Below are 25,012 nucleotides of genomic sequence, written 5' to 3'. Positions count from 1 at the left end.
GTCTTCGGACAGCGCTGGCTCTTCGGCTTTGAAACGGAGATGAGCACCGCCCCCTAGAGTCAGGAACCTTTTCCTTTACATATATTTATTTGACTTTATCATAAAATAGGAGGCAGAAATATATATATACATACATACACACACACAAACATATACCCTCTTTCCCTGAAAATAAGACATCCCCTGATAATAAGTCCAATTGGGCTTTTGAGCACAAGCGTTAAAATAAGCCACCCCCTCCAAAAAAATAAGCCCTCCCGAAAATATTTAAACATATGTGCAGCCGGTTCCCGCCATTTCCTCTGGTTAAGGTTAGGGAGACAGAGGAAATCAGGTAAGACTCATCAGCTAGCCATACCCTTACTCGAATTCAAACTTGAGAGCTAAATAGCTTGAAATAGATCTATACTAATCTCCCTTTATTTCTTTATCAGCAAATATAAATTTCATACAAAATAGTTTGTCATGAAAGCGACTGCCTGATGGCTCCTGGATTGGAGCTGAAAGGCGAAAGGGAAGCAGTATGCTCCCTCCCATATTGGGGTAGACCAGGTGCTTCGGCAGAAAAAACAATATATATGTATAAATATATTTGTAGACATGGAGTTGGCAGACTGTCTTTCTCTCACACACACAAACAAACAATTTATTTGGACTTCTAATTAAAAATATATTGGGCGCTTGGTGGATATAATAATAATCCACTTCTTGAAGCAATACTTGTTGAAAATGCAAGGACCAATAAACCGCAAAAGACTTGCATTTTGCTGCCAAATTTTTGTGGGGCAATTTTAGAAGGATCCAGGACGCTCCGTACCACCCAAAATCCACCGCTCCACCGATGGCGTGAGGGTCTAGAAACACCACAGCTGGAACTCTTTGTGAAATTAGTCTTGGGAAGAAGGGATTGATGCGTAATCCATTTTGAAATTAGTCATAAAGGAGTAAAATTAGTATAATAAAATTTCAGCCAGCTTTAGGCATTGGGAGTGGACGGGTGATTTAATGCTAGCTGTTTTCCAAGTTTGTTTTCGTGTGTGGAGCTTCTTAACAGTAAATGAATTCACTGACCTATTTTTCCTTGCCACATTATTATTTCTACAATCACCTTACCAAACACAAAACCACTTCTGTTCATGCTTAACTTTGTCCAGGTCCCAAACACAGCGTTAAAAATGAAGGGACGCTAGAAAAAGCCACAATCTGTTGGGTCATCATTTCAGAATGTGCACAGTGTGACTACTATTTTTGAGACAACCCAGGAGCAAAAAACAGGACACAGAGGTTTTGTCATTATAAACAGTGGTTTATATACAAGACTTCTATATTCAGACATACATGTGGTAGGCACATACCAGGCAAGCAAGCAATCTTCAACTCTACACAGAGAACTATAATGCAGAGAGATACACGAGGAGAGAGAGACGCCCTCTCGTGGCCTCCCTTATATAGACAGCTTCTTAAAGTGATAACTCTGCTGATTTATTCTCATTGCATCATCTCAATTTGCAGCTTTACAGCAGCTAGTCAGCTATTAAAATATTACCTTAACACAGAGATACTTCCTTACCTAAACCTATAAAACTGACCCTAGGAAGGAAAAAGGAAGGGGTTTTGATTTCCTGCTGGCTTCTCCATTGATTTTGCTAGTGGAAAATCACATCGGGGATCACAATCATGACCAGAGGTGGGTGCGGAAGCACTAGCCAGGTAGCACTTCAGGGGCTACCATTTTGCCAAAGCAACTGGTCTGAAGATCCTTTCAGTGTCAAATCCCAAGGGAGTCATGGATCCAAGATTTTGGACACTTTTTTAAGTTAAACTATTTTTGAGGCACCTTGATTCAAAAATCGTCCTGCATTGCATTGCTTTATCCAACAGAAAATCAGGAGAGTTTTAATACTTTATAGATGTTGCCATGCCTTTATAAATGACGACTGGCAATCTGCAATTATGCATTGAATCTTGCCAATTTCCTATAATTATAGCTTGTACAAATGGAGCACAATACCTTTTTAAAAAAAAAAAAAAAAAAAACCCAAAGGAATCAAGAGGGTTTTAAGTGGCAGTTCTGAACAAGAGCCAGTTTAAAATTTTGGATACGACTTGTTTCCGCCTTTAAAAGGTGGAACAATTCAGTTTTATAAGATAGCATGTGGTGACAAAGCCTTTTGAATGTACAGATTTATTTATTTTTTTTAAAAAAAATCTGGAGACCTTGAGGTTAAAAAGTATTAGGAACTTCCAGAAAATCCTCAATTTAAAAGGTTCAAACCTTTTGCTTTAAAACTTGGCCAGAGTTCAAGCAAGCATGAATCCTTGGGATTTCAGGGTTACAAAATCCATTGTCATTTTCTTAGTGCCGAAAAAAAAAATGCCATTGTTAGATCTAGCCTGTAATCAAGGTATTTTTTCAAGTGGCCTGTCTGAAGGAGTTACAACCCTGCTTTTCTCTTTGGAAATCGTTTATCTGTCTTTTGATGGACTGGTCAAGAGGTCCGGCAATTGTGATGCATTTTTGCACTTTACAATAGGAGGCAGAGATTAATCTATCCTCCTGTTCTGTCCCCAACCACATGCACACACACCAACAGACGTTCAAGAGTTAAAGACCAAACCAGCCGGCAAAATCCTTTTCCTTATGATAACGGAACTTGGCAACAACCTAGTGGCTGCCTGCCAAGAGTTTATTATTTACGAAGAGGAGAGATAACTTCTCCCCACTCCTGGTACATCAAAAGAAACAGCTCAATAATTACGGAGTCAATCAAGTCCAGAGATAATCCAGCAAAGTCTATAGCAAAAGTCCTGCAATGCAGAATGGCGTGGAAGCTTTCAGCTTTGTTCATCACAAGGTTTGACTGGCCACCACGCTCCCTTTTATATCCTGTGGGGTGTGGTCCAGTGACTCAGCCTAATCTCGGGAACGCCTTTTCTTCTGTTGCGCGCTCTTATCTCTGTGACGCTGGCGTGGATCCAGCCAAGACTCATTACCCTCATCACTGTCCATCTGTGGCTGCGTGGACGTGCTTGGCCCTGGTCCTATCTCTTGCCCTTCAGCGGACACTGAAGGCATTGCCAGAGAGGAGGGTCCTGGAGAGGGAGGCCTTGCCAACTCCTCTCCTTCACTCTCGGAATCCTCTCCTGCCGATGACACCGGCTCAGGTAACGGAGCCACAACACCTCCAGAGAACTTTCATTTTTAATAGTAAATCTTTGCCAGAATAAAATGTGGATATATTGAAGGATCATCGAGAAAATTTGGTGACCCTGAATGTTAATATCCTAGAATCAAGAATCGCAATGGTGTCGGGGTTCCGACAGATGCCCTAATTAAATCATGAGCCTCGAGCCAAGCTTCAAAAGAAATCCAGGTCTTTATTAGGAGCTTCATATCAGTACGTTCCCAAATGAAGCCAACTCTGACCCTACGTAATTTATGGCCCCAATCATGACCCTGTTTCCCCCCTCCCCCCAGGGTGTGTCATCAATCACATTCGCCAATGAAGCAATTTTGTGGGTTGTAGAGATCACTCCCCTCGGCTGCTGTTGGTAAACCTGGGAGACAGCCTTGAGAGAGATACGTCTGGAATGCGCTCCTGTCTTTGGCTGCCGTACTGCAGGCCAGGGATGCTTTGCGAGTTGACAGATGGAGCTTTTCAAGGAGGGTTTTACCTTTCAAAAAATACGAATCTTGTTGAGAAAGGGACAAAGGCACTGATGATGTTACCTGGTTTGGTAATGAAAACGTCTGCAAAAAAAAAAAACCCATTTCGGCGATCTTTAGGGAGTGTTTTTTCAAACTCTTTTCCCAAGGGGCAATTTCTTTTGTCTCCTCTCTTCCTACGCAATGCATCGCTGTTTTGAATTCGCTTGGAGATGCTGTTAATGGCATGTCTCTTTTTTTTCCCTCTCTCTCTCAAATGTATTCCCTATTTAAAGGGGGGGGGAACAAGCTACACCATTTCTGTTTGTTCCCTGACTTTCTTTGCTTTTCTACCACCCCCCACCCCCCCACCCCAAATTGCGACTTGGTAATTGCCTCGGGTTACATTATGAAAAAAAAAAAAAAAAAGACATTTTCGTCTTGTTTGGAAAAGGATTTTCCTTGCCTCGGATAATAAGGCCTTGTTTATTGGAGAATGAAATGCAGAAAGTTGTGGGGGTTTTTTTGGTTTCTAAAGACAAGAAGGCCCAGAAATACATTCTACTCAGTCCTTATGGGGTGATCGCTGCACCGAAGGGGACGTCACAGGAGACAAACTGCCGGTCTTCAGTTCCTTATTCGATTTATCTTTTAAATTCAAGTGTTTCCACTAAGTTCTTACGTCTGGGGTGCTGCAACAGTGGTCGATTCCAGACGTGATAATACGATAACTATGTCCATTCAGTCATGTCCGATTCTTGGCGATTCCATGGACCAGGTCTCTCCACGTCTTCCGATCTTGGTACTTCTTTAAGTTATTCTATGCTCTGGCTGGTGTCACTTTTGATGGTGTCCAGCCACCATGTTTTTTTGGCGGCCTGGTTTCTTTCGACCCCCTAACCCTTCCAAACACAATCTCTTTTCTCCAGTGAACTTCCCCAAGTGACATGGGGAAATTCTCCTCTCCTGTTCAAGAAAGCAGAACTCTTGAAACAATTACCATTTCAAAAGGAGACCGTTTATTGAAAGAAAGAGATAGCAAGACAAAGGAAGCAGGATCTGAGGATTCCCGTACAATTCCAGTAGGTTAAAGCAGTTAGAAACCCCTCCTATCAGTCCGGTGTTGAATAAGCCAATCCACAGGTGCAGTTATTTTGAGAACCAGTATGTGATGACCCGGGGCATGGCACAAAAGCAACAGAGCCAGAGAACAGGTCTAACTCCCCTTTATTGCTCCAACTGCCTCCAAATGTCCCCACGTTTACTACACGTCCTGGAGCAAAGCTCTCACACGCATCTTCAACAGCCTCTGGCTGCGAGTAGTCCAGTAAGCCAGGTTAGCAAACCAGTAACCAAGGCAAGAAGTCCAGTTAGCAAGGTTAGCAAAAGAGTAACCAGAGCAAGAAGTTCAGCAAAGTAGGCAAACCGGGCAAGTCCCACAAGACAGAACACAGTAAACTCCAGACTTCGGCAAGCGCACAAGAGGCTCCACAGATTCAACGCTTGTTCCCAACAAATGCCCCTCCCGCTAGCACCTCCTTAACATCTCAGTCCCCAGGTGTGCCTTGTGAAGGGGGACAGGGCACTTATCCTTCATAGCCGGCTCAGTCTGTGTCGTTCCTGCCTTCTCTCTTCTCTTCTTGCTCTAGGATCAGGAAGGGGTGGTCCCTGCTCATTGCCTGAGCTCTGTCTCTCCTGCCCCTCCCTATCTACAAGCCTTTCTGATCCCGAAAAGCCCTGCCCTTCCCCAGTTTCCTCCAAACCCAACAGAGCCACCCCCTAGATCTCTGTCAGCTCCTGTTCCAGCTCATCTTCCCCCCCCCCCCGCAGATTCAGGCTCCGAGGGGGGCATGACACAGAAGCTGAGAAGGTGATAAGTTGTTCTCGGGCATCACTTGCTGGAGGCTCTGGAAGTGAGACAAAACAGATGGCTCTCCCCCCACCCCCCCCTTACATTCCTAAGAAGGTAAATCAAAAGCACAGGATAGATAGGCACCAGGAAAACGGCTATAAACTACACCCAGGGCCCCTCCCCACCAAAATGGCAGCCTTCCGATAGCGATCTATAGGACCTGACAATGGCCAAAATAGGTAAGATGCCATTTTGTGATCTAAAAATATTTAGCACTTTTTACCACTGAATGAATTCGGTCTCAACATTTCAGAGGTACCTATTAGGAGTGGCGTGGTGGCCTAGAGGTGGAGCTCTCGCCTCACAATCAGGAGGCGGTGAGTTCGATCCTAGGTAGTGGCAGATATTTCTCTCTCTCTGGGCACGATGAGGATATATCTGCTGAACAAAACTCCGCATTGGCGTCAGGAAGGGCATCCGGCCAGTAAACGCTCTGCTAGCTCCATTCAGTTGCCCAGACTCCACCCCGCAAGGGATTATGGGGTCGTTAAATGATGATTACAGAGGTAACTATTCAGGATTGGGGCTTTGTTGAATCACCTCCTGGTGTGATGACGATGCGATGATGATGGGGTGCAGCCCCATCATGGCTTCCCGTCTAGCCACATCCCATCCTTTTGGATGTCCAGAAAGAACTCAAAAACAACTCTTTCGCCCAAGTTCTTTAGATAACTCTGCTCCTCCGAGATCTTTAGATACAGGTAGTCCACGAGTTAACAACAGTTCATTTAGTGACTTCAAAGTTGTAAAAACACGAGGAAAAAAATAACGACCATTTTTCACCCTTTATGACATTGCAGCATCTCCATGTTCACATGAGCAAAAAATCAGATGCTTGACAACTGATTCGTATTTATGACACGCAATCCCCCTTTTGCAGCCTTCTGACAAGCAAAGTCAAGGGAGGGGAGCCAGACTCGCTTAACAACAGTGTGACTAATTTAACAACTGCCGTGATTCGCTTAACAACCGTGGCAAGAAATGGGACAAAACTCACTTAAGTGTCTCACTTAGCGACAGAAATGTTGGGCTCAGTTGTGGTCGCAAGTCGAGGACTACCTGTATTTCTCCTTCCTTGGCTGCTCCTTTGCAAAAAGAAAGAACAAACTTTAACTCTCTGCTTTTCATCTTTTCTAGAAGGCCTCCACTGTGGGAGATGTTTCTCAATACTATTTTGCAAGGATTTCGGCTCCTCGGTCTCCCATTTTTTTAATAAGTGTTTTGCCCCACCACAGAGACAGTGTGTGAAAGATAGAAAGCCTTTGCTTTCAATGGCTACTTCTATATAATATTAATAACCACTTAGCTGGCCATAAATTTGTCGAAATGGGTCTGGACGTAATTGAAATCACCCACATACATTTCCATTAAAGTAGTTGGAAGAAAGACTCCGGGCTGCCTAGAGGCAAATATTAAACCCATTCAAGGCACTTTTTTTGCAGAAGCCAAAAATAGTTGAAGTTTGTCCTTGAAAGTTCGGACTCTTCTCAACAATCTTGAATTTCCAAAGAAAATTGGCGATATTTGGGAAGCTGGTCAAAAAAGACATTTTTCCCTTCTTTTGACTTTTATTTCTAACCCTAGTACACACATACTGCCTGCTCTTTTTTCTACAGCATTTGCATTTCTTTTAAAAAAAGTTTCTTCGTTTCTTTCCTTATCATTAATAAACCTTTTGCCAAGATGAAGAAATGTACGGTATCTATTTCCTATAGGGTTTTTTTTTCCCCCATTGAAATATGGTGGATTCTGTTTTCCTTGTCAGATCTATAATCCTCATTGCATTATACAATCTCTCCAACATTTGCTGCAACGGGATTAGGCGTAATTTGTTCCATTTCCTTCGATGGATACATTAGCAAGATAAATTAATTTTCAGATCTATAATCCCCATTTGTTGTGGCCCGCCAATGGCCTGTGCGGATCGTGGCTGATCCCGACGAAGAGGAGGCTGGTGTGAGGTCGTGCCAGCAGCCTGCGCAGCCAATGCTCGCGTCGGACAGTGAGGAGGCTGGAGAGGATGTGGTGCCAGAGGCAGAGACTCAGCCAGGGCCTTCAGAACCTCCAGAGGCTCCTTCAAGTGGAGAGAGCGAAGTGGAGGAGTCTCTTCTCAATGCTCGAGCACGCAGGGCTGCCAAAAGGCAGGAGTGGCTACTCAGGAGGAGGTCTCGAGAGTAAGGCTTGAGGATAATTGGCCACTCCCTTAGCCTATTTAAGTCACACGCGGTTAGTAAGTTTCTTGCTGGAAGCAACTTGTAATTATCATCAGAGCATTTTTGGAAAAGTCTTATCATATCTTGTTTTCTGGGCTGGTTGTCGACCTTTGCCGGACTTTGGTTTATTCTTGCTACTTAATAAATTTGAGAAGGACCGTTGGTGTGTGTCAATATCCTCGGGAATCCGGAGTTGGAGCAGAACACCGTTGCATTATACCCCTGATGGCAAACCTATGGCACATTTGCCCAAAGGGGCCCGCGAAGCCATATCACCCAGCACGTGTGGCCTTGCCTGTTTGTCTTCTGGGTTTCTGGCGTGCATGTGCGTGCGACAATCAGCTGTCCTTCGCGAGCACCAAAAACTGGTGTGTGCACCTGTGCCAGCCAGCTGATTGTCAGGTGCGCATGTGTGCCAGAACCTGGAAGTTCAGCTTTTCCGGAGTGTGATCCATTTGCGCACACGGCAGTGCTGAAAACAGGTTTGTGCATGTGCGCCAGCCAGCTGATAGTCGGGCACGCATGTGTGCTAGAACCCAGAACTTTGGCTTTTCCAGAGCGTGGCCCTGACGAGCACACGCGCCAGAGGTGGGTTTCAGCAGGTTCTGACCAGTTCTGGAGAACCGGTAGCGGAAATTTTGAGTAGTTCGGAGAACCGGTAAATACCACCTTTGGCTGGCCCTGCCCCCATCTATTCTCTGCCTCCTGAGTCCCAGCTGATCAGGAGGGAATGGGGATTTTGCAGTAACCTTCCCCTGGAGTGGGGAGGGAATGGAGATTTTACAGTATCCTTCCCTTGCCACACCCACCAAGCTATGCCACGCCCACCAAGCCACACCCACAGAACCGGTACTAAAAAATTTTGAAACCCACCACTGACACACACGCACTCAATGTTTCCGTGCAACCTTTTCGGCACTCAGTGCCAAAAAGGTTCGCCATCTCTGCATTATACAATCCCTCCGAACATTCCCTGCAAATCTTTTGGCTTACCAGCTAATAACATGACACCATCGATCTAGAAAGCTACACAAAGATTCACATCCCCATCCATGCACTTCTAACGTTACCACAAACATTCCTTATCTATATAACCACAGATATATATTTGTGGTGCGTTTGAGGATTGTTATATGTGTTGGACCTGGTCTTTGGGTGGTAAGTGAATTTCGTTATATGGGTATACTGTGTATACACGTACAGTGACAATAAAGCTATTGTTTTTTATTTATTTTATTATATATTAAAACAAAAACAAGGGGATCGGTTTTTTTTTCCCGGAGGGGGGGAAAAAAATCGACAAGAGGAAAAAGATGTTAAAAGGAAAAAAAAAATCAATTTGGCTATGATGATTGAAGATAAAGTCTCATTTGGAGGTAAGCCAGTTCACTTTTTGCTCTCTGAAGTATCGGGTTTAAGGGATTCCGTGCTGCAGTTCAGAAGATTTGCAGATTCTGAACAGATTATCATTCACATCGAATTGACGCATCGAGAGACGAGAGCTTTTCAAAAATGCAGGCGTTTTGCCCTCTAGGACCTTCACTTTTCTTTCCAAAAGTGGAATAAATGCTTTGAAAGAGAAGAAATCGGGAAGGTTCATTCCAGCCTGCCTTAATGTAAAAAAAAAAATAAAAAAATTCCCAGCAAATGCCACACTTCTTAAGTGACATTTGACCCCAGTGAAGATTACAGGCAAGAATTCATGACAGATAAATATATTTTTTCCCCCTTCATCCATAATAGATGTTTGACGGAGGAACTTCTGTCAATGCACAGTTGCAAATTGCCAGTTAAGTTTAACATTTGGTAACTGTTATAAAGAATACCTTTAATTTTTGCTGTAGAAAATGGGAGGCCTTTTCAGTCTGGCTAAGTGTGCTTAAACGATTCCGATACGGGAATTGAGAAAATAATTTTAATTCAGAAAAGGCTTGCCGTTTAACAGACAGGGCTATTTTCAACTCCAATAGCTGGGCTTAGTGTCATTTTTCTGTGGTGGGTGTTTTTTTCTAAAGCAAAACCTCTAAACTTTTTTTTTTTTTTTTGAGACTTTCCTTAGTTTCTCTTCTTCATTCCAAAATGAGGCCGAATCATCTTGATTGAATAAATACTCTGAAAATCAGTTGTAGGCCCGTCTTTTCATTTCTAGCCCTACGAAAGCAAGTAATTTCTGGTGGAGTTAAAGCAGGGGTGAAATCCAGCAGGGACTGACAGGTTCTGGAGAGTGGTAGCAGAAATTTTGAGTGGTTGGGAGAACCAGCAAATACCACCTCTGGCTGGCCCCAGAGTGGGGAGGAAATGGAGATTTTGCAATATCTTTCCCTCAGGTGTGAGGAGGGAATGGGGATTTTGCAGTATCCTGGAGTGGGGTGGGAATGGGGATTTTGCAATATCCTGCCCTCAGGAGGGGGGAGGGAATGGGGATTTTGAAGTATCCTTCCCCCAGGAGTGGGGAGGGAATGGGGATTTTGCAATATCCTTCCCCTGCCATGTCCACCAAGCCACACCATACCCAACGAACCAGTAATAAAAAAATTTGGATTTCACCACTGAGTTAAAGACAAGAGAACAGAGCTGATTTGGGGGGGGGGGAGAAAGTTTTTTCCCCCGTAGCCCTCCTCTCTCCAAAATGAGGGGGGCACTACAAAGAGCCATTTTACAAGACACCCATCATCTTGCAATAAAATGTGATCCTAGGATTTGGACTGGGCGTGACGCAAAATGAAAACCAAACTGAAGGGAAACAATAATGATATAATAAATAATACTAGAATATGATATACTGGTATGCTAGATTCTGTAACCATTAGGTTCCTGTAATACATATTATTCCTTTCTATTTGTATCTCCTGTTACAAACATATTGTTATTAGGCCTCTGAAATGTATCTGGTATTTGTCAAACGTTATGTCCCTGCCATTTGACCTGAACTCATATCAATCTCTTTCTGTGCCATCTAAAAGCATGGTACGTATCTCTGTTGGAACTACAGCCATCAACAAAGGGATAATTTACACCTCAGCCCTAATTTATGTTTGATCTGGATAAGATCTTGTCTTCCAGAGCCAGGGGCTAAGTGGCCAGTTAAGTAAGCAAAGGAATGCTTAAGATGACTAATTGGGAAGTTTCTATTCCCCCTTGCAGGGTAACAGGGAATAAATTAGGAGGCTAGAATTGGGTACTAAGCTGACGTCTCTGAGGGTATAAAAGGACGCCATACCTTCCCCAAGGTGTGGCTATTTCCTCGCATTGTATCTGTATTGTATCTGTATGTTCTGGATATAGTTCCACCCAGTATTTTGTTTTTGGCCATAAATAAAATCTGCTTTTTTGCAAGCCTCGTCTTGAGTCACTCTCTTTGGCATTCTGGTGACTCAAGTATATTTTGGGACCTTACAAAACCATCAACAAAATCTAGTTGTATTGGATTTACCAGTCATCTTTACGACCTGACAGCAAATCACCAGGGTTTTTAGCAAAGGTATGTTTAGACAGCAGACAAAGCAAAATCCAAGAATAAAGAAAAATTCAAGGATTAAGATAAATCTGATGATTAGGGGACTGGAGGCTAAAACATAAAGAACGGTTGCTGAAATGGTGTATGTCTAGTTTAATGAAAAGAGGGACTCGGAGTGACAAAGCAGCATTCCAATATTTGAAGGACTGCCCCAAAGAAGAGGGAGCCGAGCTATTCTCCAAAGCATAACGGAGGATTTTCTTTGCCAAAATTGACCTTCCAGAATGAACAACTGCATTTCCAGTGGATGAAATTTCTAAAAAAAAAATCCAAACCATTATCTTAACTTTGAGTAATGGTAAAGATTCGGGCCATGATAGATTTCCCTGTGAAACGAGACAAAATATTTTCTGATCTCTCTCTTCCTTAACCTTTTAATTTCTCCCAACATTTGCTTGTTCATTATCACTTAATGAAGCCCGTAAATACAGATCTATCAAATTCAAGGGAAAGGTCAAACTCTTATCCTTCAATGATTAAGATGTGTCTCTGAATAATATCGATCCGAAGTGAAAACCTGGGGTTAAATGAGTTTTTTTTTCTTTTTTTCAAGTTTTTTTCTTTTTTTATTTTTTACAAAAATATCAAATCAATTAGTGGTGGGTTTCAAAAAATTTTACTACCAGTTCTGTGCATGTGGCTTGGTGGGCAGGGCAGGGGAAGAATACTGCAAAATCTCCATTCCCACCCCACTCCGGGGGAAGGATACTGCAAAATCTCCATTCCAGTGGTGAAATGTAAAATTACTACCGGTTCTGTGGGCATGGCTTGGTGGGGGGTGTTAATGTGACTGGGTGGGCGTGGCCAACTTTTTTTTTTTTTTTTTTTTTTTTTTTTTTTTTTTTTTACTTTTAAAAGCATTTTTTCTACAACCTTAAGAGGTTGCAGGGGAAAAAATGCTTTTAAAAGCCTCTGACGATCAGGCAACTCAGCTGGGAGAGGTTGTAGAAAAAATGCTTTTAAAAGCCTCTGACGATCCCAGCTGAGCCGCACGATCATCAGAGGCTTTTTTTTTTTTACTTTTAAAAGCATATTTTTGGCCAAAGAGGTTGTAGAAAAAATGCTTTTAAAAGTAAAAAAAAAAAGCCTCTGATGATCAGCTGGGCATGGGGAGGGCGCAGGGATTTTTGCTACCGGTTCTCTGAACCACCTGCCGCCATCGCTACTGGATCGGGCGATCCGGTCCAAACCGGGAGCATTTCACCCCTGCTCCATTCCCTCCCCAATCCAGGGAAAGTTACTGCAAAATCCCCATTTCCTCCCGATCAGCTGGGACTTGGGAGGCAGAGAATAGATGGGGACGGGGCCAGTCATAATTTTTACTACCGGTTCTCCAAACTACTCAAAATTTCCGCTACCGGTTCTGCAGAACTGGTCAGAACCTGCTGAAAGCCACCTCTGAAATCAATGCGAGAACAGTGTGGCACCTGAGTGTCATAAATTCTAATACAAATAAAACTAGTAGAATTAATCATAGTTGTTACATTCAGTCAACCTGTATAATTTCTAATAATGATACACATTTGTATTAAGTTGCAGTCTGTCATTATTCAATTATTCCATGTTTTCTCTTGTTATTACTTTTATTTTATTATATAAAAATGTATACACTAATATTCCCCCTTCTCTTATTTCTATCACTTACTCTAACTTTTAATCATGTCACCTTTTACTAAAGAAACATTTTCTTTCTATCCTACCTAACTTCTAGTCATGTCACCTACCTAAAAAAAAAAGAAAAGAAAGAGAGAGAAAAGGAGAAGCAAATCAAAACAACAAAAAGGAGAAATCATCTATCCATCGTCTCTTGCCCACTTCAATACTTCAATTGCTATTCTTTTTTTTTTTTTTTTTTGACTTGCCTCCCAAATTCCTCTCTTGGATCTTTATCTCTGTCTGCATTTGCTTCTTGTCTGTTCAGTCTAGGTATTTCTCCCACTTCTACCCTCTTCCACTGCCTAGCTTCCAAAATTTCTGCCCAGGTTCCTAGTTAAATGAGTTTTTTATGTTTGGCCTCATATTTATTTATTATTTATTGATTGATTTGATTTATATGCCGCCCTTTTCCTGAGACTCAGGGCGGCTTACAATGCATTAAGCAATAGCCTTCATACTTTTGTATATACCTGCTTAGTAGAGCTTTCAGCCCCTCCTAAGCAGGGTTCTTTTTTATACAAAGTCAGCTTATTGCCCCCACAATCCGGGTCCTCATTTTACCTCCCTCGAAAGGATGGAAGGCTGAGTCAACCTTGAGCCTGGTGAGATTTGAACTTGCAGTAATTGCAGGCAGCTGGTGTTACTTAACAGTGCTTTAGTCTGCTGCGCCACCAAGGCTCTCCAATATCCAATATTCTCTCCAATATCTTTTTTTTTTCCTCCCCTCCACCTGAAATCCTATTTAACATGTTTTGTCATGCTGAAAATCAACTCTGCGTTGAAGGTTAAATATGAAAGAGCTTTATGCATTTACACCGATAGTTATATGAACAATATTTCTCTCTTGAGAAATGAGAGCTGGGAAAATAAACTAGATTCTTCTCTCCCTTGTAGAATTTTTTCTTACGTATATGGATGCCTCTTTTTAACCTTTCAAATCAGGCAGACAAGAGTTCACCGAAAGTGGCAAGCAATCAATCTTTACAGACCATTGGTCTCTGGCTTTACAGTGGTGAAGTCAAGCAAGCCCATGTTTCGGTTATCGCGTTACGCCAAGCGATGCCAGTCAATTGAGAAAATTGAGTCAAATAAGAGTCAATTGAGGTTAGATTCTTGACTCGGGGAAATCTTGGATTGGTTGACTTGTTTGCTTTGCTGAATGGGGAAATGAAAAAAAAAAAGTTGCATCCGGTCCATTTGGCTTGATTATTTTTTCTTTTCTGAATAGTTGAATCAATTCTAACCCAGCCGAGTCTTATTAGATTTGATTTCCCAAGCATTTAAGGCAGTTCAGTTCAGGCATTCAATCAAACGGGCTTCGCACTGAAACTACAGGCAGATCTCGACTTACGACCACGATGGAGCCCCAAAATCCTGGTTCCTAAGGGAGATGTTTTGTTAAATGAATTTTACAACCTTTCTTGCAAGAGTTGTTAAGCAAAGAGCGAAGGGAAAAGTGAAGAGAAGGACCAAGGGAGACATGATAGCAGTCTTCCAATATTTGAGGAGCTGCCACAGAGAGGACAGGGTACAGCTATTCTCCAAAGCACCCGAAGGCCAGACAAGGAATCATGGATGGAAACTGATCAAGGAGAGATTCAGCCTGGAAATAAGGAGGAATTTCCTGACAGAACAATCAACCAATGGAACAAAAGTTGCCTTCAGAAGTTGTGGGATAACAGATAACAGATTAACAGAGTTGGAAGGGACCTTATAGGTCATCTAGTTCAACCCCCACTCAAGCAGGAGACCCTACACCAGTGTTTGCCTTGCTGGGTTGCAGAGCCAACCTAGACAGTTCTAGAGGTGCAGATGACAGACTCAATAATTCTTCTGTAGAACTGGATCAGCAGCTCCTTAGGTGGGGCGGGGGGGTGGTCAAAAGAAAATAAGACCCTGTCTTATTTTTGGGGAAACACGGTAGTAATAAATAACGGATGTAGTAAATAATGGACGTAATAAAAAATGCATATAAGTTTAATAAATAAAATATTTGTTGTACTCTGGCCAGAGTTGCTTGTTTGCAAGATGGGGTGGCTATATCAATTAGATACATAAATGAATGAATAAATATCAGTTCTGATATTTTTGGAATATCGTTTGGTAAAACCAAAGAGGAACTTCTAGATTATCAGTCAAAACATCTCTAACATCTAGAGAGCACCTTGATTTTTAAAAAGTGCCAGAGGGTGACCTTTTAAGATCCACAAAACAACATCCGTAATTAACAATGCCTATTATTTTGATTGTGCTAACTATCGCCCTGATGCAGTGGAATGTTTTACATTACCCAGTGTCTGAATTAATGCTTCTGTCGTGCAGGAAAAAAAAATCCACAGGGAAGGACTGAAGTGTTCCAGAGCCACAGGTTTAAAATGGAAAGATCATACAATAAAATGGTAAGCAAAGCCGTCTCTTAAGTATTTGGAAGTGAACGTCGGCGACTCGTTCCATAGACTCGCTTGTTTCCAAGCAAACATCAGAAAAGGAGAAAGACTTGAAATGGGATCTCTTTTCTTTTTGGGAATCACTGAGTGTTTGGCCAAGTGTCAGGGCGATGACCAGGATCCAGAGACAATAGTTACAGATTAACAGAGTTGGAGAAGGAGAAGGAGAAGGAGAAAAAAAGGGAGAAGGGGAAGAGGAAGAGTAGGAAGAGGAAGAAGGAGAAGGAGAATGAGAAGGAAAGGGAGAAGAGGAAGAAGAAGGAGAAGGAGAAGAAAAGGGGAAGAGGAGGAAGAGGAAGAAGGAGGAGAAGGAGAAGAAAAGAGAGAAGGGGAAGAGGAGGAAGAAGAAGGAGAAGGAGAAGAAAAGGGAGAAGGGGAAGAGGAGGAGGAAGAAGAAGGAGGAGAAGGAGAGGGAGAAGGAAAGAAGGAAGGACTGGATTTGGGTTTCTTGTGGCTGCCTAATGATGCCAAACTGACGAGGCATTTAACCCTGCCCTCTGCTCATCTCCTACAACCATGACTTCATGGCCCTGCTGTGATTAGGAGACTGCAAGACCTGGCCTTGACTGGCTGTTGCATGACTTGTAATAGAATTGAAAATCTGAGACTTTTACAACAGGAAAAAGCTGTATGAAGATTTCATCTTCTCCCTTGCTCAGCAAGCGAGGGTGAAAAACAAGCAGGTTAGTTCAGAATCAGCTCTTAAGCTTCCAGATTTTTCTGGATGGGATAGGATGAGATAAGATACCGTGTTTCCCCCAAAATAAGACCGGGTCGTATATTAATTTTTGCTCCAAAAGACACATTAGGGCTTATTTTCTGGTTAGGTCTTATTTTGGGGAAAATACAGTACTAAATGCCTCCATCTGCTGACGATCTTAACTGGGGCTTATTTTTGGGGTAGGACTTATATTATGAACATCCTGAAAAATCATGCTAGGGCTTATTTTCCAGTTGGGTCTTATTTTTGGGGAAACAGGGTAAGAAGATAAGATGAGATGAGATAAGATAAGATAAGAACCTTTATTGTCACTAGATAAGATCACTTTTATTGTCATTTTTTTCTATGAACACACTGGCACACATTGAAAAATGAAATTCTGATGCGAAAGAAAGAAAGAAAGAAAGAAAGAAAGAAAGAAAGAAAGAAAGAAAGAAAGTCTACACACACCCACATCCACATGGGCGGGTGGGGGGAGAAAGCACAGCTACCCTGTTTCCCCGAAAATAAGACCCAACTGGAAAATAAGCCCTAGCATGATTTTTCAGGATGCTCGTAATATAAGCCCTACCCCAAAAATAAGCCCCAGTTAAGATCGTCAGCAGACGGAGGCATTTAGTACCGTAATTCCCCCAAAATAAGACCTAAGTGGAAAATAAACCATCTTTTGGAGCAAAATTTAATATAAGACCCGGTCTTATTTGGGGGGAAACACGGTATATGTATATGCATGTGTGTGTATGGGTATAGACATATGTGTGTGTGTATTAATCACAGTCCATTTTGAATACCTAGCAGAAGAAAGAGTCTTAAGAAGCAGTCAAATTGCGTCTCTAAACTCGAGATCAGAATTGTCTTCCGCCTTGCCCCTACTTACACCAAGTAAAGTTCTTTCTTGCGCCCTCCTCGCCTTCCGTGCACAAAGGGCCTCTGTTGAAGAAGTTGGCCTCCCAGCCCAGGCCTTCTTCCATCTGAGATACTTCCTTCAAAAAGCAGCGCTGTCAGAATGTGACTCAGACGGGGGCTGACAACCGATGGAGGATTTGTATCATATAATCACCGCCTTTCCTTAATCATCGTGAAAGGTGATTGTTGTTTAAATTGTAGGGTAAGTTTCCAGATTTGCGTGTTATGTGGCGGAAAGAGAGAATGAGTAAATATCCAACGGCAGAATCGCCCCCCTTTTATTAGCAATTAAGCTTACATAGGAATGAAATCAAATTTTGGGTTTTGTCATCACCCCCATCTGCTGCTTTGGGATGGGCTTCTCTCCAAGTCACCACTCAAAAGCTCAAAACGCAGCCCAGGGAAAAGGTTGGGTGCTGGATACAAGTATTGTGAGGTGCCCATCATGGCAAAATGATCGTTACGATATGTCATTGCAAGAGCTGGAATGAGATTCGATGCGCTGAAAACGCCTAAACCCTAACCCTAACCCTAACCCTAACCCTAACCCTAAATTTCCATTTAAACAAAGAGTTGGCTCCCCCCACCTCTTAAATACACCGACTGTGTTAGAACTGCATTTAAAAAAAAAGAAAAGAAATAGCATATGGGATAGCCCCACAATTTGGACTATCCTAAGGAGAAGAGAAAAAAAGAGAAGAGAAAAAAAGGGACACGGTGGCTCAGTGGCTAACACACTGAGCTTGTTGATCGAAAGGTTCAAATCCCTAGTGTAATCCCGTGTAATGGGGTGAGCTCCCATTACTTGTCCCAGCTTCTGCCAACCTAGCAGTTCGAAAGCACGTTGAAAATTAAAGTAGAAAAACAGGGACCCTCTTTGGTGGGAAGGGAACAGCGTTCCGTGCGCCTTTGGCGTTGAGTCATGCCGGCCACATGACCACGGAGACGTCTTCGGACAGCGCTGGCTCTTCGGCTTTGAAACAGAGATGAGCAGCGCCCCCTAGAGTCAGGAATGATTAGCACATATGTGCGAGGGGAACCTTTACCTTTACCTTTTAAGGAGAAGAGGGGATTGACTTATTCTACAAATTGTCCAGAGGGCAGGACACGACGTAATGGGTGGAAGATCATTAAAGAGAGATCCAGTCTAAAACCAAGGAGAAATTTCTTAACAGTGAGAACAATTAATCAGTGGAACAACTTGCCTCCAGAAGTTGTGGATGCTCCATCACTAGAGGTTTCTAAAAAAGAGATTAGATTCCATTTGTCTGGAATGGTACTATACTATACCTGCTTGAGCAAGGGGTTGGACTAGAAGACTTTTAAGGTCCCTTCCAACTCTGCTATGTCAACCTTGTGGAGTAAATCAAATAGCAATCACAATCTATTTTATTAAAAGCGATATTAACAGAATCTTGCAGATCTGAAAGTACAATGCCCCCCCCATCTCTTTTACAGCCCAGGATACTAGGGAGGGTCCCTTCTGAGGATTTTCTCCACCCATTTATGCAGCTGTGGGTTAGGTTGTCTCTTACCTGATTATTCTATAGGCATTGCCTCCCTCTCCCAAGGTCTTTCCCACATACCATTACAGCCGTCTCCTTTACAGCCCGAGAAACTAGGGAGGGTCCCTTCTGAGTGTCTTTTTCCACCTGTTATGCAGCTCTGGGCTATGCCATCTCTTATCCAACTGCTCCCTAGGCAGCATCCCCCTGTGTCCCAAGATCTTTCTCACAGCTGCCTCTTTTGCAGGTTGAGAAACCAGAGAGAGTCCTTCCTTAATCTTGTGCCCCACCCATTATGCAGCTCTGGGCTATGCTGTCCCTTATCTGATTATTCTATAGGCATTGCCTCCCTCTCCCAAGATCTTTCCCACATATCGTTACAGCCGTCACTTTTACAGCCTGAGAAACTAGGGAGGGTCCCTTCTGAGCCTTTTCTCCACCCATTTATGCAGCTGTGGGCTAGGCTGTCTCTTATCTGACCTCCCCCCTGCCCCTTGGCAGCGTCTCTTCACCCGTCTCCCAAGGTCTTTCCCACATACCATTACAAGGACTAACGGTGGAACCATTCCAACTGCTTGGAACGGCTCCTAATTTAATTCTGACACGGCTGGCAAAGCAACTCAAAAGACATTTGGTGGAGTTAAAATAAATCAGTGTTCCCAGCATCTTTCTGATGTCACTCAACTAGTCAATTACGCCAAAGGAAAGAGCATTTAAAATTGATGCTTTCGAAGAGGTGGGGTGGGGGGAATGGTTCCTGAAGCACCCCCCGGTGTGACATGTTTGGCCTGCAGAGAGTCCTCTTCGCAGAACTCTCTCCAGGTGACCAAGGACACCTGCCAATTAAATTGGTCAGCTGCTTGTCACCCTGCTGCGCACGGTTTCTGTCCTTTATCTTTTTTTTTTTTTTTTATTTCCCCATGAAGGGAAAAAAAATGGCAAAAAGCTCATTAAAGACCCGTAATGAGAAAGGCAGCAGTTCAACTATCGCTGCTGCTTTTTTTTTTTTTTTTTTTTTTTTTGCAAAGGGCAACATTTCACAGGTCTAGGAAGGAGGGAACCTGTGCTTTCCAAGGCTGTTGATGGTAATGTCTTCCAAATGAGCAATGGAGAGCAAAGAGAATGGAATGGAATGGAATGGAATGGAATGGAATGGAATGGAATGGAATGGAATAGAATAGAATAGAATAGAATAGAAAATGGAATGGAATGGAATGGAATGGAATAGAATAGAATAGAATAGAATAGAATAGAATAGAATAGAATAGAATAGAATAGAATAGAATAGAATAGAATAGAATAGAATATGGAATGGAATGGAATGGAATGGAATGGAATAGAATAGAATAGAATAGAATAGAATAGAATAGAATAGAATAGAATAGAATAGAATAGAATGAGAAGGAAAGAAGGAAGGAAGGAAGGAGAATAGAATAAGGAATAAAGAAGGGAAGGGAAGGGAAAGGAAGGGAAGGGAAGAGAAGAGAAGAGAGGAGAAGGAGAGAAGTACAATAGAATAAGGAATAAAGAATGGAATGGAATGGAATGGAATGGAATAGAATAGAATAGAATAGAATAGAATAGAATAGAATAGAATAGAATAAGGAATAAAGGGAAGGGAAGGGAAGGGAAGAGGAGCGGAGAGGAGAAGAGAAGAGAAGAGAAAAGAGAAGAGAGAAGAGAAGAGAGGAGAAGGAGAGAAGGACAATAGAATAAGGAATAAAGAATGGAATGGAATGGAATGGAATAGAATAGAATAGAATAGAATAGAATAAGGAATAAAGGGAAGGGAAGAGGAGCGGAGAGGAGAAGAGAAGAGAAAAGAGAAGAGAAGAGAAGAGAAGAGAAGAGAAGAGAAAAAGAGAAGGAGAAGGAGAAGAAGAAGAAGAAGGAAAGAAGGAAGGAGAATAAAGAATAAAGAATAAAGAATGGAATAGAGTAGAGTAGAGTAGAGTAGAATAGAATAGAATAGAATAGAATAGAATAGAATAGAATAGAATAGAATAGAATAGAATAGAATAGAATAGAATAGAATAGAATAGAATAGAATAGAATAGAATAATGTTAGGAAATGGTTATTTGTCTAACTAGTTGGTCAGGCAATATATAAACCAACAATGTATGTTTGCAGTCAGAAAGGTATTATATTGCTTTAAGACTGTATTGCATCATCTTGTATCCTGATTGGCTAAGCTCTGTAGCCAATGTACTTAAGGGAAGTCAGGATCATGGCTTGTGAGGATACTACACCATTTTACCTGCTTATTTGCTATAACTCTCTACCTGATCTCTCTGCATGATCACAATGTCCGCGTTCCAGAAAACCCCCAACTCCCAGTAAGGCATTTTCCAAAGTTCTCTTTCCTAGAATAGGTAAACTGGCACATCTGGGAAATCCTGAATCTGAAAAGCGTGGGCTTTCCTTCAGGCTTTCCAAGGCTGCCACACTGTTTGATCATAGCTACATGTTGCTTTCTACTATTTATTGAATGTTTTGATATTGAACTTGTTCCTGTTGTGAAACTCAAGAAGAATTGTTTTATTGTGTATGGAGTACAACTGGTAATAAGATTTTGTTTTTGAAATATCCCTGGATTGATCTTTTAACTCTCGTCTTATCTGTGTATCACTTGGATTGCTTTTGGACTTTGCTTTACTTTTTCTAAAAGTAAAAACTACAACAACTCAGTGTGTTTGTATGTTAACAGTGATTGTTCACAACCACTCCTAATCGCTTTTCATGCATTTACTCAAAGGGTACTCTGCTCAATAACCCACAACATCGGTTATGAGCCAAGAATATCCTTAACGAATAGAATAGAATAGAATAGAATAGAATAGAATAGAATAGAATAGAATAGAATAGAATAGAATAGAATAGAATAGAATAGAATAGAATAGAATAGAATTCTTGATTGGCCAAATGTGATTGGACACACAAGGAATTTGTCTTGGTGCATATGCTCTCAATGTACATAAAAAGACAAGATACATTAGTTAAGAATCATAAGGTACAACACTTAATGATAGTCATAGGGTACAAATAAGCAATCGAATCATACTAGGAAATAATATCAATATAAATTGTAAGGATACAAGAAACAAAATTACAGTCATACAGTCATAAGTGGGAGGAGATGGGTGATAGGAACGATGAGAAGATTAATAATAATGCAGCCTTAGTGAATAGTTTGACAGTGTTGAGGGAATTATTTGTTTAGCAGAGCGATGGCATGGAGGAAAAAACTGTCCTTGTGTCTAGTTGTTCTGGTGTGCAGTGCTCTATAGCGTCGTTCTGAGGGTAGAAGTTGAAACAGTTGATGTCCAGGATGCGAGAGGTCTGTAGATATTTTCACAGCCCTCTTTTTGACTCGTGCAGTATACAGGTCCTCCATGGAAGGCAGGTTGGTGGCCATGGTTTTTTCTGCAGTTCTAATGATCCTCTGTGTTTGTCTTGTTGGGTTGCACAGCCAAACCAGACAGTTATAGAGGTGCAGATGACAAACTCAATAATTCCTCTGTAGAACTGGATCAGCAGCTCCTTAGTCATCCTTCTCCCGAAGGACTGGAGCACCTCTAAATCTCTAGATGTTGCTGAACTGATGCTTCCAACATAACTAGACGGCATGGCCAATGACAAAGAATAATGAGATTTGTAGGCTTCATAAGAAGAGATTATTCGTAGCTCAGGGTTGAATTGTTGGGGTCCTTGGTGCTCTCTTAAGCCTGGTGGTTTTCTTGCAGACGTGTTATGACCCAACATCATCAGTGCTAGAAGGGAGTGGGCTTTGGGAGGAGGAGGATGATGATGATGATGATGATGATGATGATGATGATGATGATGACGACTAGGATTGTAGGGTCCTTGGCATTTTCCGAGCTCGCTTTTTTTCTTGCAGACGTTTCATGACACAACTAGGTAACATCATCAGTGGTAGAAGGGAGTGGGGTTTGCGGGGAGGAAGAGAGTGGGAGCATGATGTGGGGAGGTTATCAAGGAAGGAAGGGAGGGTTAGAGGGAGGGAGGGAAGAAAAGAAGAGGAGGAGGAGGAGAGATGGATGGATGGATGATAGATAGATAGATAGATAGATAGATAGATAGATAGATAGATAGATAGATAGACAGATACTGTAGATAGATAGATGATGGATGGATGGAAGATAGATAGATAGATAGATAGATAGATAGATAGATAGATAGATAGACAGATACTGTAGATAGATGATGGATGGATGATAGATAGATAGATAGATAGATAGATAGATAGATAGATAGATAGATAGACAGATACTGTAGATAGATAGATGATGGATGGATGGAAGATAGATAGATAGACAGATACTGTAGATAGATGATGGATGGATGGATGGTGATAGATAGATAGATAGATAGATAGATAGATAGATAGATAGATAGATAGATAGATAGACAGACAGATACTGTAGATAGATAGATGATGGATGGATGGAAGATAGATAGATAGACAGATACTGTAGATAGATGATGGATGGATGGATGGTGATAGATAGATAGATAGATAGATAGATAGATAGATAGATACTGTAGATAGATGATGGATGGATGGATGGATGGATGGATGGATGGATGGATGGTAGATAGATAGATAGATAGATAGATAGATAGATAGATAGATACTGTAGATAGATGATGGATGGATGATGGATGGATGGATGGATGGATGGATAGATGGAAGGAAGGAAGGAAGGATGGATGGATGGATGGATGGATGGATGGATGCATATTGGGTTACACAGATCAGTTCCTCATGCAACATTTGGGAAACAAGTATGTTTATTGCAGGAAATGGAATTATGGGGGTTGAGGACCGATATTTCTGCTTAGAGAAAGCTGATGTGCAAAACTTCATTATCTGTAGGCTGTCGTCTAGGGACAGCAGCTTCCTTGAAGTTGGCTCCTCTTGCCTACCTAATGCTATCTCATCTAGCATTAGCCTTGGAAAAGTAATAATAGCATTCTTTCGCTTCTTTGTAGGTTGTCATGCAAGTGAAAGCCACAATGTTCTTCTTTCGTGGTGGAATAATTGTTTCAATAGAAGAGGATAATATAGACACCCAAGAGTTGAACTTCAACCAAGCTCAGAGAGCATCAAGGACGCCACAGAAGAGTGGTTGCAAGTTCCAAAGAATTAAGCATCATATGAACATTAAAAAAGCCTTCTTTATTTAAAAAAATCAAGTACTGAGAGGGTGGGTGGACTTCTCTTCAGCAGCTGTGTTTGAGCAAAGGGTGGGTAACCATCTCCCAGACAGGTTTTCATTTGAGTTCCTCCAAAGAACGGGGGGTTAGACTTGATGGCTTCAGGGTCACGTTTCAAGTCTTGGTGTAGCTCCCTTGCCTGGTCTTTTTAGAAAGTGGACACTATTCCAGAAGAGAATATTTGTAGCTCAGGGTTGAACGGTGAGGTCCTTGGTGTTCTCTGAGCTTGGTGGTTTTCTTGCAGACGTTTCATGACCCAACTAGGTTACATCATCAGTGCTAGAAGGGAGGAGGAGGAATGTGAGGTCCTTAGCGCTCTCTGAGCTTGGCGGTGGTTTTCTTGCAGATGTTTCATTATCAACTAGGTAATATCATCAGTGCCAGAAGGGAGGGGGAAGGGGAGGAAGAGGAGGAGGACTGTGGGGTCCTTGGTTCTCTCTGAGCTTGGTTGTTTTCTTGAAGACATTTCAGGACCCAACTAGGCAACATCATCAGTGGTAGAAGGGATGCAATTTCCTCTCTGTTTACGTACCAGTGGTTTGCCACCCTGTCAAATTCCACAGAAGGCAGACGTTGAAAGAAAAAGAGGATTCTGATTTTTTTTCAAAGTTGGGGCAGGTGGTATCGGTGGTTGAATAAAAGGATTGAGATGAAGTGAGGGCCTAAGTCAATATGAGGAGAGATAATACTTATCTAGATTGAAAGATAATTGTATGAAAACCATATTTGGGGAATATTTATGTCAGCGTCCCAGCACTGACATATAATAAAGGGAGGAGAAGCCTGAACTTTTGCCTACTAAATCGCTTTGAAGATTCTGTCTCCTCGGAGATGGGAGAGGGGGGAGACATTCCTGTGATCTGACGAAGAAGGAATCAGGAAAGTGACTTGGAAGATAGCCAATGAGAAGCAGAGAATTGGGGATCGGAAAGGGAGGGATTGGGGAGTAAAGGTCAGTACTGACCGTGAAAGAGCCAGGATCAGAAAATTTCCTCAAAGATCGGCAGTTTGGAAATTCATTTATTTTGAGATAGCATCGAAACCTGACAATTTACTTTATTCTGTGTTGTGAGCATCATTATTTATTAATGAGGGCAGGAATATTATCTGCCGGGATAGACGTGTTTGTATGTTTAGTGTTATGAATGGGGGAGGGAGGGAGGGAGGGGAATGTATGGTTTTTGTTTTTATGTATAATCAATGTTTTTGTCTTACGTTGATTTTAACTTGGAAAACTTAATAAAATGTAT

This window comes from Pantherophis guttatus, chromosome 17 (genome assembly GCF_059756535.1).
Source record: "Pantherophis guttatus breed Tessera chromosome 17, ASM5975653v1, whole genome shotgun sequence".
NCBI classification, from domain to species: domain Eukaryota; kingdom Metazoa; phylum Chordata; class Lepidosauria; order Squamata; family Colubridae; genus Pantherophis; species Pantherophis guttatus.
This window is presented reverse-complemented; position numbering follows the sequence as displayed.